At 36.1% G+C, this 15,081-nt stretch overlaps 1 protein-coding gene across 1 annotated transcript in view; it reads right to left on the bottom strand.

The window, feature by feature from the left end:
* LOC117336510 (liprin-beta-1-like) overlaps positions 1-15,081 on the bottom strand; it is a 169,060-nt gene that overhangs the window by 136,025 nt on the left and 17,954 nt on the right. Inside the window, exon 2 of the mRNA XM_033897117.1 lies at positions 13,200-13,337. The gene's annotated coding sequence lies outside the window, so the exon portion shown is untranslated. The remainder of the gene's footprint in view (positions 1-13,199; positions 13,338-15,081) is intronic.

The raw sequence follows: 15,081 nt of genomic DNA, 5'->3' as shown, positions 1-15,081 counted from the left end.
ATAAGTGAAATTATCAACACAGCCAGCTAAACTTTTGCCAATTTGTAATTGGTAACACCACAACTTTATTCCATGGATCGGTGTGATCATGTGACACACATAACAAATATCATTGGTTGTATATTTCAGACAATGTATTCGGCAATCCTCAACTAACATCACTCCATCCAGTGCAGTAACCCTATAGCTAAGTTTGAACAAGGCGGCAATTTTACTTCTCAGATCATATGTGCTATACAAAACCTCTTCAGTTGCACAAAAGGAGGAACGGAAGGACATAAGCCTGGACAGGTAAACAGACTGTTTTCTATAGGAATTAGGATTAAAACAAGGGCTCCCATGGGCCTAAACGGTCATCTGTCAACAAAGACTTACAACAGGGACATGCCCCTCTATCCCCAGGGGTCAAACCAGCCTCATCTATGTAAATTATGTGATGTTTCAAACCAAATTTGGTTGTAATCCATTAAGGAACTAGGGAGGAGTAATGTTTAAAGCAAAATTTCAGCTAAGTTCCCCTCTTGGGTCCCAGTCCCTCTGTTCCCAGGGGCCAAACCAGGGTAATACAATTCACAATTTTGGTAAAGCACTTAAGACCTTCCATCTATGAAGAGAATTTGATTATACCTTATTTTGGTCTTGAGAGGATGTTTTTTGAAATTTCCTTTAAATTTACTGTTTTTGGGCCTGCCCATCAGCCCCTGGCAGGGGTCAGTCGACACGAGTGGGCCTGCCCATCAGCCCCAGGCAGGGGTCAGTCGACACGACATTTTCATACCATCAAGCTGTCATTTCATGCTGATAATGTTAACCAAGTTAGAATCAATTCCAATAGAAATCAGACAAATGATATTTAAAAACATGATTTTCCCATATAAACTATAGTAAAGTTTACCTCCTCTCCAGGGGCAAACAGGAGACCCAAGGGTCATCAAATTCTCAATTTTGGTAAAGCACTTTAAGACCCTTCCATCTTTAAAGAGTATTTGATTCTACTATATTTGGGTCTTGAGAAGAAGATTTTTGATACAGTCAATTCAACCCCTTTTGGCTCCACCCCTCAGCCCCCAGCAAAATTTCATTAAAATTGGTTCAGGGGTTTTAGAGAATAGACCAAAAATGTAATTGTTTATGGACACACGACAAACAGCCGATGACCACGGACAAAAGGCTATTAGAAAAGGTCACATGAGACTTTGTCTGAGTTGACCTAGAAATTCAAATGCTATAATTTAAAAAAATGTTTTATTGATACAGAAAACTAGAGTAGGTTATATACCTATCACATGTTCCCAACTTAGCAAGCAGGTGTCACAGCTATAGAATCAATTATCTCTGAAACAATTGGTAGTCTCCAGCATTACGTGATCATTACAAGCAATAATACCACTTATCATGGAGGTATATCTTTTGTGTTCTGTGTATATCACCCGGAGCACGAGACATTGACAGAATCCCTTTTGTGTGCCCTGATTTAGTATTCCATACCACAAAGGATAAATTTTTAAATAAATAATTAATTACTTAACAATAAAATATTCCCTGGTACCTGTTTTAAATTTCCCTGCGGCCCATTTTGCTGTGGAATAAATTGTATTGGACAGAAGAGGTTGTGGTTCGGAACACTACAGATACACTATATATACTGGTATATTGTCCCCACTCCAGGCACATCAATCAATTCCTTCTTACAGCAAACAGAGGCTTATGATACTGAACAGTCCCGCATACTAAATATACACTAATCTCCATTGCTAATTGATGGGAAAACAAACAGTAAATCAGCGAACTGAAGCCATCACGTAATGGATGTTTGTTGCAATGTAACTTTCCTTTTTTTTTATGTATGTTAATTGACCGATCGAATATGCAATCGTTCATGCAGCCATGATGTTCAGCTGAACATCGTAAGTATGACACAACTATGATCTCAGAAGATCATTATCAGAAACTTTATGGTTTATCTGTATGAGTCTGGAGTACTTAATGTATAAAGGGATCAAGCTGTGAAATACCTATCTCTTAGATATAAGACTAAACCAAACATTCTTCTTTGGGTTTGAAAATTAATGAAAAATAAATTACAAGTGCATAACTTCTTCAGGTATTATGTGCACTGAAGTTCCATAAGAAAAGGTTAAGAGGTATTACAATATTTATCCACAAGTAAGCACATGCCCACAAAAAGCCCCCTTCATTATTTTTGCAAACTCATTTCAAAATGATAATCTAAAAGTTGTTCACAAATAAGCCCTCCCCAAACTTTGATACTAAACTGTTTATACACTAGGGGAGGGGTTAGTTTTAGGATAAATACATTACTTAACTTTTACACTAGGGGAGGGGTTTGTTTTAGGATAAATACATTACTTAATTTTACACTAGGGGAGGGGTTTGTTTGAGGATAAATACAGTACTAAACTGTTACACTAGGGGAGGGGTTTGTTTTAGGATAAATACATTACTTAACTTTTACACTAGGGGAGGGGTTTGTTTGAGGATAAATACAGTACTAAACTGTTACACTAGGGTGAGGGGTTTGTTTGAGAATAAATACAGTACTAAACTTTTACACTAGGGGAGGGGTTTGTTTGAGAATAAATACAGTACTAAACTTTTACACTAGGGGAGGGGTTTGTTTTAGGATAAATACATTACTTTACTTTTACACTAGTGGAGGGGTTTGTTTTAGGATAAATACATTACTTAACTTTTACACTAGGGGAGGGGTTTGTTTTAGGATAAATACATTACTTAACTTTTACACTAGGGGAGGGGTTTGTTTTAGGATAAATACAGTACTAAACTGTAACACTAGGGGAGGGGTTTGTTTTAGGATAAATACATTACTAAACTTTTACACTAGGGGAGGGGTTTGTTTGAGATATATAAATACAGTAATAACTGTTACACTAGGGGAGGGGTTTGTTCGAGGATAAATACAGTACTTAACTGTTACACTGGGGTGAGGGGTTTGTTTGAGGAATAATACAGTACTAAACTGTTACACTAGGGTGAGGGGTTTGTTTGAGGAATAATACAGTACTAAACTGTTACACTAGGGGAGGGGTTTGTTTGAGGATAAATACAGTAATAACTGTTACACTAGGGGAAGGGTCTTGGAGGATAAATATGTTCAAAAGCATATCTTATGACAAATTTTATATAGAGATCATAAGGGTATACTCTCTTCGGGGAGGACCTTCAAAACAAAACATGCATTGCATGATGTGAACCAAGAGTTACAAGTTATGTAAGGGGGGCTGGGGTTGGGGGGAGGGGGGAGGGATGGGGGGGGGGGAAGGGGGGGGGGGAGGTAGGGATGTTTGTTTTACTTCAAGCCTTTTTCATGTCACCCTGTACTTATTTCTGTGAACCGTCACCAGTTATAGCTTCAATCCTGTAGATAAAGAAAAAGGAATTAGTAGAGTAACAAATATTTATAGTAACAGTGACCTTGTTTCTGATATCAAAAGGTCACCAGGGGAGGTATAAGATTTACACACTGGTAATACATGCCTTGTGTCACTCCATAGGATACCATACATACTAAAAGAGTGATGTGTCACTCCATAGGATACCATACATACTAAAAGAGAGAATTCATTTGTTGAGTGATCTACTAACAGAGGTTTGATTTCAAATCTCTGAGGTGGTCTATTATCACCTCACAGGATACCATACACATTCAAAACACAGTCTTATCACCTTTCTATGGTGGTCTGTGATACAAAATATTGATAGTAACCTCCATTCACCACTCCTGGCAGCCTTGTTTCACCTCTCCGGTACGGTCTGTTAACACTACACAGGATACAACACATCAATACAATAACAGAACTTTTTTTTTTTTTGGTATGGTCTCATTTCACAATACTGAATTATATATATACCTGTTGTGTTAGGCACCAGTATTGCATTCATAGACACCAGTATTGCATTCATAGACACCAGTATTGCATTCATAGGCACCAGTATTGCATTCATAGACACCAGTATTGCATTCATAGACACCAGAATTGCATTCATAGGCACCAGTATTGCATTCATAGGCATCAGTATTGCATTCATAGAAACCAGTATTGCATTCATAGATACCAGTTTTGCATTCATAGACACCAGTTTTGCATTCATAGGCACCAGTTTGCATTCACTTGAAAAAAAATAATGAAGTTTCCCATATTTGAATGCAATGATATTGGATTAATGAAAGCTAGATACTGTGCTTTTTTCCTGTGTCATTTTCACACTGCCATATATCATTAAGTCTTCTATCAGTTCTGTCTGCTGTCAGACTAAAGTCTGGGCAGTTCTACATTAACACAAGGCCTCAAATGGGCAGCTTTAATGAGACAGGAATCAGAGGGGAGAGTGTGAGTAATGGCTGTAAAATGTCTCTACCTAATAGAGCATGGCCCATATATATTCAGTAATGGCTGCCTCAATGGCACAGGGACAGGACTTATTGTGTAGTGGCTAACCCAACAGCACAGGGGTGGGACGTATTGTTTAGTGGCCTCCCCAATAACACAGGGGTGGGACGTATTGTTTAGTGGCCTCCCCAATAACACAGGGGTGGGACATATTGTTTAGTGGCCTCCCCAATGGCACAGGGACAGGACTTATTGTGTAGTGGCCAACCAAACATCACAGGGGCAGGACTTATTGTTTAGTGAACACCCCAATGGCACAGGGACAGGACTTATTGTGTAGTGGCCAACCAAACATCACAGGGGCAGGACTTATTGTTTAGTGAACACCCCAATAGCACAGGGACAGGACTTATTATGTAGTGGCCACCCAAACGGCACAGGGACAGGACTTATTGTGTAATGGCTGCCCAAACGACATAGGGACAGACTTATTGTTTAGTGACCTCCCCAATAACACAGGGGTGGGACTTCTTGTGTAGTGGCCACCCCAATAACACAGGGGCGGGACTTATTGTGTAGTGGCCACCCCAATGGCACAGGGACAGGACTTATTGTGTAGTGGTCTACCCAATAACACAGGGACAGGACTTATTGTGTAGTGGCCTCCCCAATAACACAGGGACAGAACTTATTGTTTAGTGACCTCCCCAATAGCACAGGGGACAGAACTTATTTTTTAGCGACCTCCCCAATAGCACAGGGACAGAACTTATTGTGTAGTGACCTCCCCAATAGCACAGGGACAGAACTTATTTTTTAGTGACCTCCCCAATAGCACAGGGACAGAACTTATTGTTTAGTGACCTCCCCAATAGCACAGGGACAGGACTTATTGTGTAGTGACCTCCCCAATAGCACAGGGACAGAACTTATTTTTTAGTGACCTCCCCAATAGCACAGGGACAGAACTTATTGTTTAGTGACCTCCCCAATAGCACAGGGACGGACTTATTGTGTAGTGGTCCCACCAATTAATTAACAACTGGCAACAAATTCAAACCTGAAATTATGATATATAAAAAAGTGTGGGAAAGTAAAGAAGACAAGAGGCCCATGGGCCTAAACTGTAACCTGAGTTTTGATATATTTAAGTTAATTTGACCTGTTTGGCCCCACCCATCAGACCAGGTGGTCAGCCATAACATCAAGCTGCTATCCAATGCTGATAATTTTAACCAAGTTAGAATGAATTCCAATAGAAATCAAACAAATGATAGTCAACAAGAGGCCCTGGGGCGTTAATAGTTATCTGAGTTCTGATGTGTAAACTGATAGATGATGTTTTGCTTTTAAACCACCATAATATACTTTAGTAACACATCTCAGCCCTGTGACTTAAGAAGGTCAAGGTCATTCATTTGAACAATATTGGAAGCCCTTCATCCCAGCATGCTACTGGCCAAATATGACCCTGGGCCTCTTGGTTATCAAAAGAAGTTGTTTAAAGAATTTAACACATTTGATCCCTGTGACCTTGAAAGTACAGTGTACCCTCGACCTATCGCCACCCGAATCTACCGCCACCCTCGCATACCGCCACCTACACCCCTAGAATGGATTTCCCTTCTATATAATTCCCTCGTTAAGTTCGCCACCCTCGCATACCGCCATCCGCCACGTTCATAACAATACAAACGTCCCGAATCCCTATATATTACCCTCGACGATATCGCCATCTTGGTCCGTTTTTTCTGCGATCGAGGAACTCTTTAGTGATCTATTTATAGAATTAGGGCATTTCCTTTTTCACAGGTAACTTAGTTATACGCTTGAATGAGTTTCTATCACTCAGGTAGATATATGTATCCATGTTTATATATGTGACATCTACACACCGGTATGGTTTGATTTGTAATAAAGCATGACTGATTTCTGCTCAATAAGTGTTCTTATTTATGGTATGAACGATTTGGCTTCGTCAGATGAGCTGGAAACTCCGAGACGAAAGCGTGTTCTTCGGACTTGATCCAGTGCCGCGTAATTTCCAATAAAATTCGACAGATTGTAACAGATGGCATGAGACAAAAGCAAATTAATGACTTTTTTTCAGAAATTACATATGTAAATGTGTATTTGTAAGCTATGAAACGTACGGTCAATACCATGGTGTCTTATATGTTAACTCATTGTGTATTTATTAAAACGTTGGTACAACATTATCTATTACTGTTGTAATTTCCATGATTCGATACTAACGCCACCCTCGTTATACCGCCATAATTGACACGGACGAAATGTGGCGATATAACGAGGGTAGACTGTATGTCAAAGTAATTGTTTTGAAAAAAAAAAAACAAAAAACGTGGCAGTCTTTAACCAAGCATGCTACTGGTAAAATATAATGACCTTGTGCTTCATATCAGGTCTCTGGGCCTCTTGGTTCTCAATAAAGTGGGGGAGATTTTCCTTCAGGTGTTATATGTTACAATGTATTCTATTTAACCAATATCTAATTTCTTTTGTAAAAATACACACCAAAATGTTGTCTGTCTGACCTTGTCAGTGCTATCTAATTAGGAGATTATTTACAACTTAGCAGATCAATAAATACAATAGCTCCACTGACACTTAGCAGCAGTAATATACACTCTGCTCAATTAACTTTTGAAGAAGTTAAAGATTCAGTACATTTGCCATCTATCTTGGAAATATTCAACTGACATACACTTTGCCGAAACTAAATTAAATCATAAAACGACGAAAAAAAATCTTCCTGAAAGTAAAGTTTTGATGATTATAATGTAAATTGGAGATTCTCATTAAGGTTCTAGCAACAACTAGAATTGAAAGCTATTGGATAACTAATACAACCCCTACCCATCATTTGCAACCATGGTAACCAAATGATATCTATTGTTTTGGAAAATAGTACCATTGTATTTTTCATTCTTCAAGACTGTTATAATATACCATTTTCAGTTCCATTGTACAAAATCTAAGTTTTGACTTAAGTTTACATCATGTTTCCAAAGTAACAGTTCTGAAAATACCTAATGTCTCAAATTGTAGGTATTAATAGCTTACAACAAGATTGAATGAAATAGATCTAAAGACTTTTTAAATGAGTTGTGTATAGTGACCTGGTTACCAGGGCAACCTTCTTTTTTTCATAAATAAAAACCTGCATGCACATCTTCACATGATCCATAACATTCCTGTACATGTAGATTCATTGAAATTGGTTTTGTAGGAGGAGTTATGCAGAAAAGAAAGAAAGAAAGAAAGAAAGAAAGAAAGAAAGAAAGAAAGAAAGAAAGAAGATGAATCCATTGTAGGATGTATAACAAGGTGATAAAGTGTAGTACAACTCATAATCCCCTTTGATCAGTATTATATGAGGGGTGCAGATTGCAGAATATGAAGCTGTGTAACAGTGACACAGCATGACCTTTGACCTTTGTTTCCCAAGCAGCATTTTCTGTATTAACAATGTCCTTGACCTTCCATAAAAAAGCAAACAATTGTCTATTTGTATCAACAGTAACTTAAACCTCTGAACTTTTAACCTGATTAGTAATACAAACACTTTCAATAAAGAAGACATATAATATAGTTTGAACTAGATCAGTAGACTGTGGTGATGGCCCAGGTCTGACCTGGTGTTAAAGGCTGGAACCAGTAATCAAGGTAACGAGTAGAATGAAAGCTTCACTATACCTGTTAAAAACTGGTATAAATATTGACACACTTCTTCAACTTGTCTGGTATAAATCCATCAGTAATCGAATTAACTCTCAATCCATCTCCATCGGACACAAGCCAGTCAATATATCATACCAATCCTCAATTAATATGTCAATTTACGAAATCAAAGTCATCTTCAAATGTCATCAGACATGTATAAAACCATTATCTCATGAGACCCAATAATTAGCTGTGAACATCCATGTTAAAAAGTACATTTGTCGACATATCACTATAAACATCTCACATTCAACAGGCCCACCACTCTGTGGTACAGACAGCCTACTCGGCTATCAATGGATACCATTTAATTAAGTCAAATTATTCCAGCACAACCTCCCATTGGTTCTTCACCATTCTTAGAGGTTAGATTGCACATGTTTTACCAGAGATCTGGTGTGAGTTTGAAGTTTCGGTTGGATAGCGAGGGGAGAGATATGAGATTTGTGGGGATTGGATACCGTATTGTTTGTTGATGAATGGAAACAAGGTCTAATCATCATTACATGAAAGCGTGTTTACAGAAGTAGATAAACAAACCTATTAGGTCTACTTCAATTACACAGAAGTCAAAGGTCAACACAGGAAGCACTGCTTCAGGATTAATAGGCAATGATCTGAAACATCAAAGTGACCATGATCCAAATACAACATGGTAATCAAAAGTTACCAATGCAAGGTTACCTACAGTTCAAATCAGTATGGAATCTTTTTTAAAGAGCCTGCATGATAAAACATGGTTATTCCAAATTGTGGAACAATAACATTTCCCTTTTCTAGCCATTTCTTTCTGTTGTTTTTCATGTATTGAATCTGACAATTTAAGCTATAAATTTGATTCACAAATATCAGAAGCTTAATTCTAAAACCATTTTGTAAAATGGGAATGAACATCAAGAAATGAGAGATTAAGAGATACAGAATATTTCCTTTTTTCAGACTTGCAGAAAGTGACTGAATATATCTTAATCAGCAAATATTCTTAAAGTTGATGCATTTTACTGACCATCATACAGCAGCAGAAAACTTTAGAAATCTCATAGGGCCTTTAGCCTGTATATTATCCACAGGGCCTTTCACCTGTACTTTATCCACAGGGCCTTTCACCTGTACTTTATCCACAGGGCCTTTAGCCTGTATATTATCCACAGGGCCTTTCACCTGTACTTTATCCACAGGGCCTTTAACCTGTACATTATCCACAGGGCCTTTCACCTGTACATTATCCACAGGGCCTTTCACCTGTACTTTATCCATAAAAACTTTTACCTGTACATTCCCCTAAGAGACTTTAACCTGTATATTTCCCATAAAGACTAATTTATAACCTGTACATTCCATATAAGGATTTTACCTGTACATTCCATATAAGGATTTTACCTGTACATTCCATATAAGGATTTTACCTGTACATTCCATATAAGGATTTTACCTGTACATTCCATATAAGGATTTTACCTGTACATTCCATATAAGGATTTTACCTGTACATTCCACATAAGGATTTATCCTGTACATTTCCCTCAGTAGATTTTACCTCTTTTTTTCTCATAATGACATTTAACATTCTCCACAATAGTGGCTAGTCTGTTTGATACATCTAAAGAGGGATGCTTCCTTGATGGTAGCGCTAGTCAAACATATCTATTTCATGTGGATTAAGAAACAATTAGTCTATAAATTTCTGTATGTGTCAGTTCTAATGATAAGTTTAGAGTATATACCTAAAGATAACGAGGTTTACTTACCTGTTTCCCAGGTAAATAGACACAGGTGTGTCAGTCCTGTGTAGATTAATTCACTGTTTACATCTGTATGGAGACTGTGTTTGAATACCCAATGCTAGGTTCTTCAATTAAAGATACAGTTGTCTGAATCGAGTAAAATATTTGAGGTGGGAGGATGGGCTACACAAGCTGAGTAGGGGAGCTCTGTCTATTACAGGGTGGATGTTGATACTTGACTTAGATACCAGATCAAGTATCACGACTTTGACACCTGGAAATCTTTAATCAACAGATCTAATCTATGTTTAGATTTTTATTACAGTATGTTTCCCCACAGCCAGAAGCTGCTTAAGTCTATCATCCTCATACTTTGAACACTTATTGCTCAGAATAACATTGAAGAGCTATATGTACTCATCTGAACATCTCTGAACTTTGATATTTTGATAATTTGGTTCTTCCATAGAAAATATGAGTCATAATGACAGCAAAATGAATGTTATCAAAGATTTACTCCAGGTAAATATCACACAGCATATACCAGAACTTCCCCGGTGTCTCAGAACCAAAATATACAACTTCATAGATTAAGAAATATTGTTTCAAAAATATTAGTTGATGCAATACTCCTAATATAGAACTTTGTAATAGACTCCTAGTGTGGACCCAAGAGTGGAATCAATAAAGCTCCTTACTAATGAAACACCAACATGGAATTCCAACACAATAAGGACTGTGTTATTGTCTACTTCAGTCTGCTTTACAGCCATTGTCTGGATCTTTTAGTGATACTGTTGTAATCTAAGTGATGATGTCATAACCTCATAGTGATGATGTCATAACCTTATAGTGATGATGTCATAACCTCATAGTGATGATGTCATAACCTTATAGTGATGATGTCATAACCTCATAGTGATGATGTCATAACCTTATAGTGATGATGTCATAACCTTATAGTGATGATGTCATCTTCTTATAATGATGATGTCATAACCTTATAGTGATGATGTCATATTCTTATAATGATGATGTCATAACCTTATAGTGATGATGTCATAACCTTATAGTGATGATGTCATAACCTCATAGTGATGATGTCATAACCTTATAGTGATGATGTCATAATCTTACAATGATGATGTCATAACCTCATAGTGATGATGTCATAACATTATAGTGATGATGTCATAACATTATAGTGATGATGTCATAATCTTATAATGATGATGTCATAACCTCATAGTGATGATGTCATAACCTTATAGTGATGATGTCATAACCTCATAGTGATGATGTCATAACCTTATAGTGATGATGTCATAACCTTATAGTGATGATGTCATAACCTCATAGTGATGATGTCATAACATTATAGTGATGATGTCATAACATTATAGTGATGATGTCATAATCTTATAATGATGATGTCATAACCTCATAGTGATGATGTCATAACCTTATAGTGATGATGTCATAACCTCATAGTGATGATGTCGTAACCTTATAGTGATGATGTCATAACATTATAGTGATGATGTCATAATCTTATAATGATGATGTCATAATCTTATAATGATGATGTCATAACCTTATAGTGATGATGTCATAACCTCATAGTGATGATGTCATAATCTTACAATGATGATGTCATAACCTCATAGTGATGATGTCATAACATTATAGTGATGATGTCATAACCTCATAGTGATGATGTCATAACCTCATAGTGATAATGTCATAACCTTATAATGATGGTATCACAACCTTATAATGATGGTATCACAACCTTATTGTGATGACACCCTTTACTAATGAGGTTTGAAGTTTCATGCTGCTATAAGTCATACAGTATTGGAATACTCCCAGAAAATATCCAAAGAAAACCTGAATTTTTCTGTGAACATCCAGCAGTTCCCTTAACCTGTAAAGTGTTGTACATTAAACTCCTTAACAGACACTAATTTATATAATCTTAGTTTACCAGAATACATCCCATCAAGAGGGTTTAATCAGAAAGTTTAATAAGCTGAAGCATTCAACTTCAATTTATCAGATACTTGCATCATCTTTAATACAAATTCTGATTTTTTGCCAAGTATCCACTTTAGTGCACAAAAAAGATGGTGCCGAAAATGAGTGTATGTAATTATCAAACAAAGTGGATGTGAAGGAAAACCTGCCATATTACCAGTTATTACATCTATGACAAACTTCATCAATACAGACTTAGATAATGTTATCAATTTATGCTTATTTTCATAATTAACATAGAATGAAAAATGAAATTTACATCCCTTACTTAAATTGTAGCACAAATTGTACAAAGTCATACTGTTCGTGTTTAGTAAGTACATGTCAATATTTTGTTGTACAGAAATATTTGGGAAATATTTACATCTTCAACAGTTGCTATGGCAACATGACCTAAATTCTTAAAATAGATAAGGCTACCTGTTTTCCATACATAAGAAATCATTGATACTTATCAAATATGAAATGGTTTTAGATAAATACTTTAGCTACATAGTAACTATATCAAAGATGCAGGTCTTGTGAATGGACATTTAATAATTAATTCTATTAATTGATCCTTGTTAAGTCATATATATGATGTTATGAAACTATATTGTACATAAGAAAACACGATTACTCCTTAGTCTACTTCAGTTTCCAGTACAGCTTCTGAAACCAAAGCTTTTTCAGACGATTATTCATGATTTGACATTATTGTTATTTCACATCATCAGAAACTTAAGCAATGAAATTATTTTACTGGGATATTGCCTTGATTCAGGAATGCGCACTGTGCTTAATTAGCTAGGTCATAATCCTTTTATCCATACTTATGGAGTAGTCTTTTAAGTATAATAACCAGCACTTCCCATTTTACATCCATTCTCTATCAATCCCCAAAGAAAAAAAAAATCTGGATTTGTATTGAATTAACATGGACCAGGAGGCTTCCTGCAAATCACTGTTAAAATATATTAAACATTATGGACTAAAAGATTAAACCATTATAGACTAAGAGATTTCTCAAAACAAAAAATGTGATATCAGGATGCTACATGGGTGTTATATAATTGTGTGAAGTTGATTAGCTATTTCAGCCAGGTGAAAAAGTAAATATCTTAATTAACAGTAAGACAAAGTTTGTCCTTACACAATCTTCGTCGTGTTAACAGTTGAATCATTTTTCTTTCTTAAATTCAGACTAACTACCTTATTAATTGCCTAATCAACATTAACAATGCCTTTGTACAAAAGGTATGAAATTTGAGCAATTTCAAATAAAGTCAAACATTTACTATCAAAAATCACCATATTACGAACATTTTACAAACAAACTTACCTTTTGTTGTTTAACACAGCAAACAATATGCCCACTTTTAAAAGCAATTTTAAAATCCATATAAAATCCAGAATTAGAAAAATCACTGTGCCAGTTGGCTTACTGCATTGGCTCAAGCTGTAGAAAGGTCGAAATAATCTGAAACATGAAAAAAGTTTCTGATATATGAATTTGACGGGTGGTAATGAAAATATCTAAAGGTACACCAATTTACTGATAAACACATCTCAAGGCATAGCTTCACCTTATCTTTTATCTTGTTCTCCAAAACCCAAAGTTTGAAGTAGGTCAGGACGTGGTGTTACACTATATAAAAAAGTGTTATCAAAGACATGATTTCCTATCTCAATAACCTGAGGATGTTTGATGGTAACATGTAATAATCGGAAATCTGAGGGGATTTTACACAAATCTCACTCGCCCCAAGACACATGTATGGGCCAGTGTATAAATAGGTATCACAGGTGAGGCTTCAAATAGGGTCAGTTTACCTATATATATACTTACATAGTACAGGTATATTCTACTGGTGACTTTGTGAATGTATACATAAAATTATATCCATAGATACGTACCTGACCATCAATATTCTAATGGCCTCCATCATAATTAATGAATCATATAATTAAGTCTATGATACTACTAGAGAAGGATATATATTTCCTTTCAGATATTTTCCAGAATCTACCAATATTTGACAGTCATACCAATAACTACCATGTAAAAGAATCTGCTTCTTTTTAAAAGTAATTTGTACAATACATTTTCCATCTACAAATTATAAATGTATTTGTTCCATCTATTATACCTTAAATGTAAATTGAAATATTCAATGTATTTAAGTCATAAGGTAAAAAATATCATGCAGCATTTCACTTTGTTTTTAAATTCAATATTATTTAAAGAAACAGCATTTTACTTATTTACAACCTTTTTTTGGCCCCAAGTAGTATAAGTTGTTACATGTATGCCCCAGGCAGTACAAGTAATGATCAACTCCCCAGGGGCCGCAACTCAGTAAAACTTCTGACGTCTAACCACTAGCACAGGAAAAATCAGGGAAGTGGCTAATGAGGGCTAATATAACAGTTTGAAATCTAGGAACCTACAGAATCTCATCACAGGTGGTCTCCACATCGGTCTTTATGGACATTACTCTTATCATACCTCCATCATAAAAATATTCACATACAAGATATAGCACATCTTCAATCTTCAGACAAACACGTCCCAATATAAGATTTATTTTGTATGGAAGTTAATAACACGGGTTAAATAGATAATTCTTATCAGAATATCAATTCAGACCTTGCTTCTAGACCATCATGTTTTGCATTCAGCTTCAAGTATTCGTTTATAAATTCAAGTTGTTACATGGACAATAATTTCTATGTGGAAGAAAATATAATGACTTCTGAAGTATAAATATAATCCTAACAATATCTTTGTGTAAAATTCAATGTGGGAAAAAAACTAGAAAATGTGACATGAAGTATGTGTCCCATGCAGTGTGCCTCCGGGTCGAAGACTTTGGTGAAGGAGGGAGCAATGCAGCGGAACTAGGCACCAGAGGCCTGGTACCTTAAATGGTTAGAGCACCTAGCTGTCTAGAGTTCAGAGGTCCCAGGTTTGAGTCCCGGTCTGGTCGTTGTATTCTTCCTCTCCTATTTATGGCATTAGACTACTGACATATAAACAGCAGCTGCTGCCGGTAAAACAACCTCCATGGATACCTGCACATTTATTTTGAGCAAATTACTTCAAAAGATATTATCAATGTAACCTATAAGGAGAGGCTATTACAATGTACAGTGTTTGTCATTAAGTGTTTTAGATTAATATCACCCTCAGCATTGTCAGGTCTTACAAGTATCACACAGTT

The sequence above is a fragment of the Pecten maximus genome, chromosome 10 (assembly GCF_902652985.1).
Source record: "Pecten maximus chromosome 10, xPecMax1.1, whole genome shotgun sequence".
In the NCBI taxonomy this organism is placed as follows: Eukaryota; Metazoa; Mollusca; class Bivalvia; order Pectinida; family Pectinidae; genus Pecten; species Pecten maximus.
Note: the sequence above shows the minus strand (reverse complement) of the source record. Positions and strands in the feature narration are given on the sequence as shown.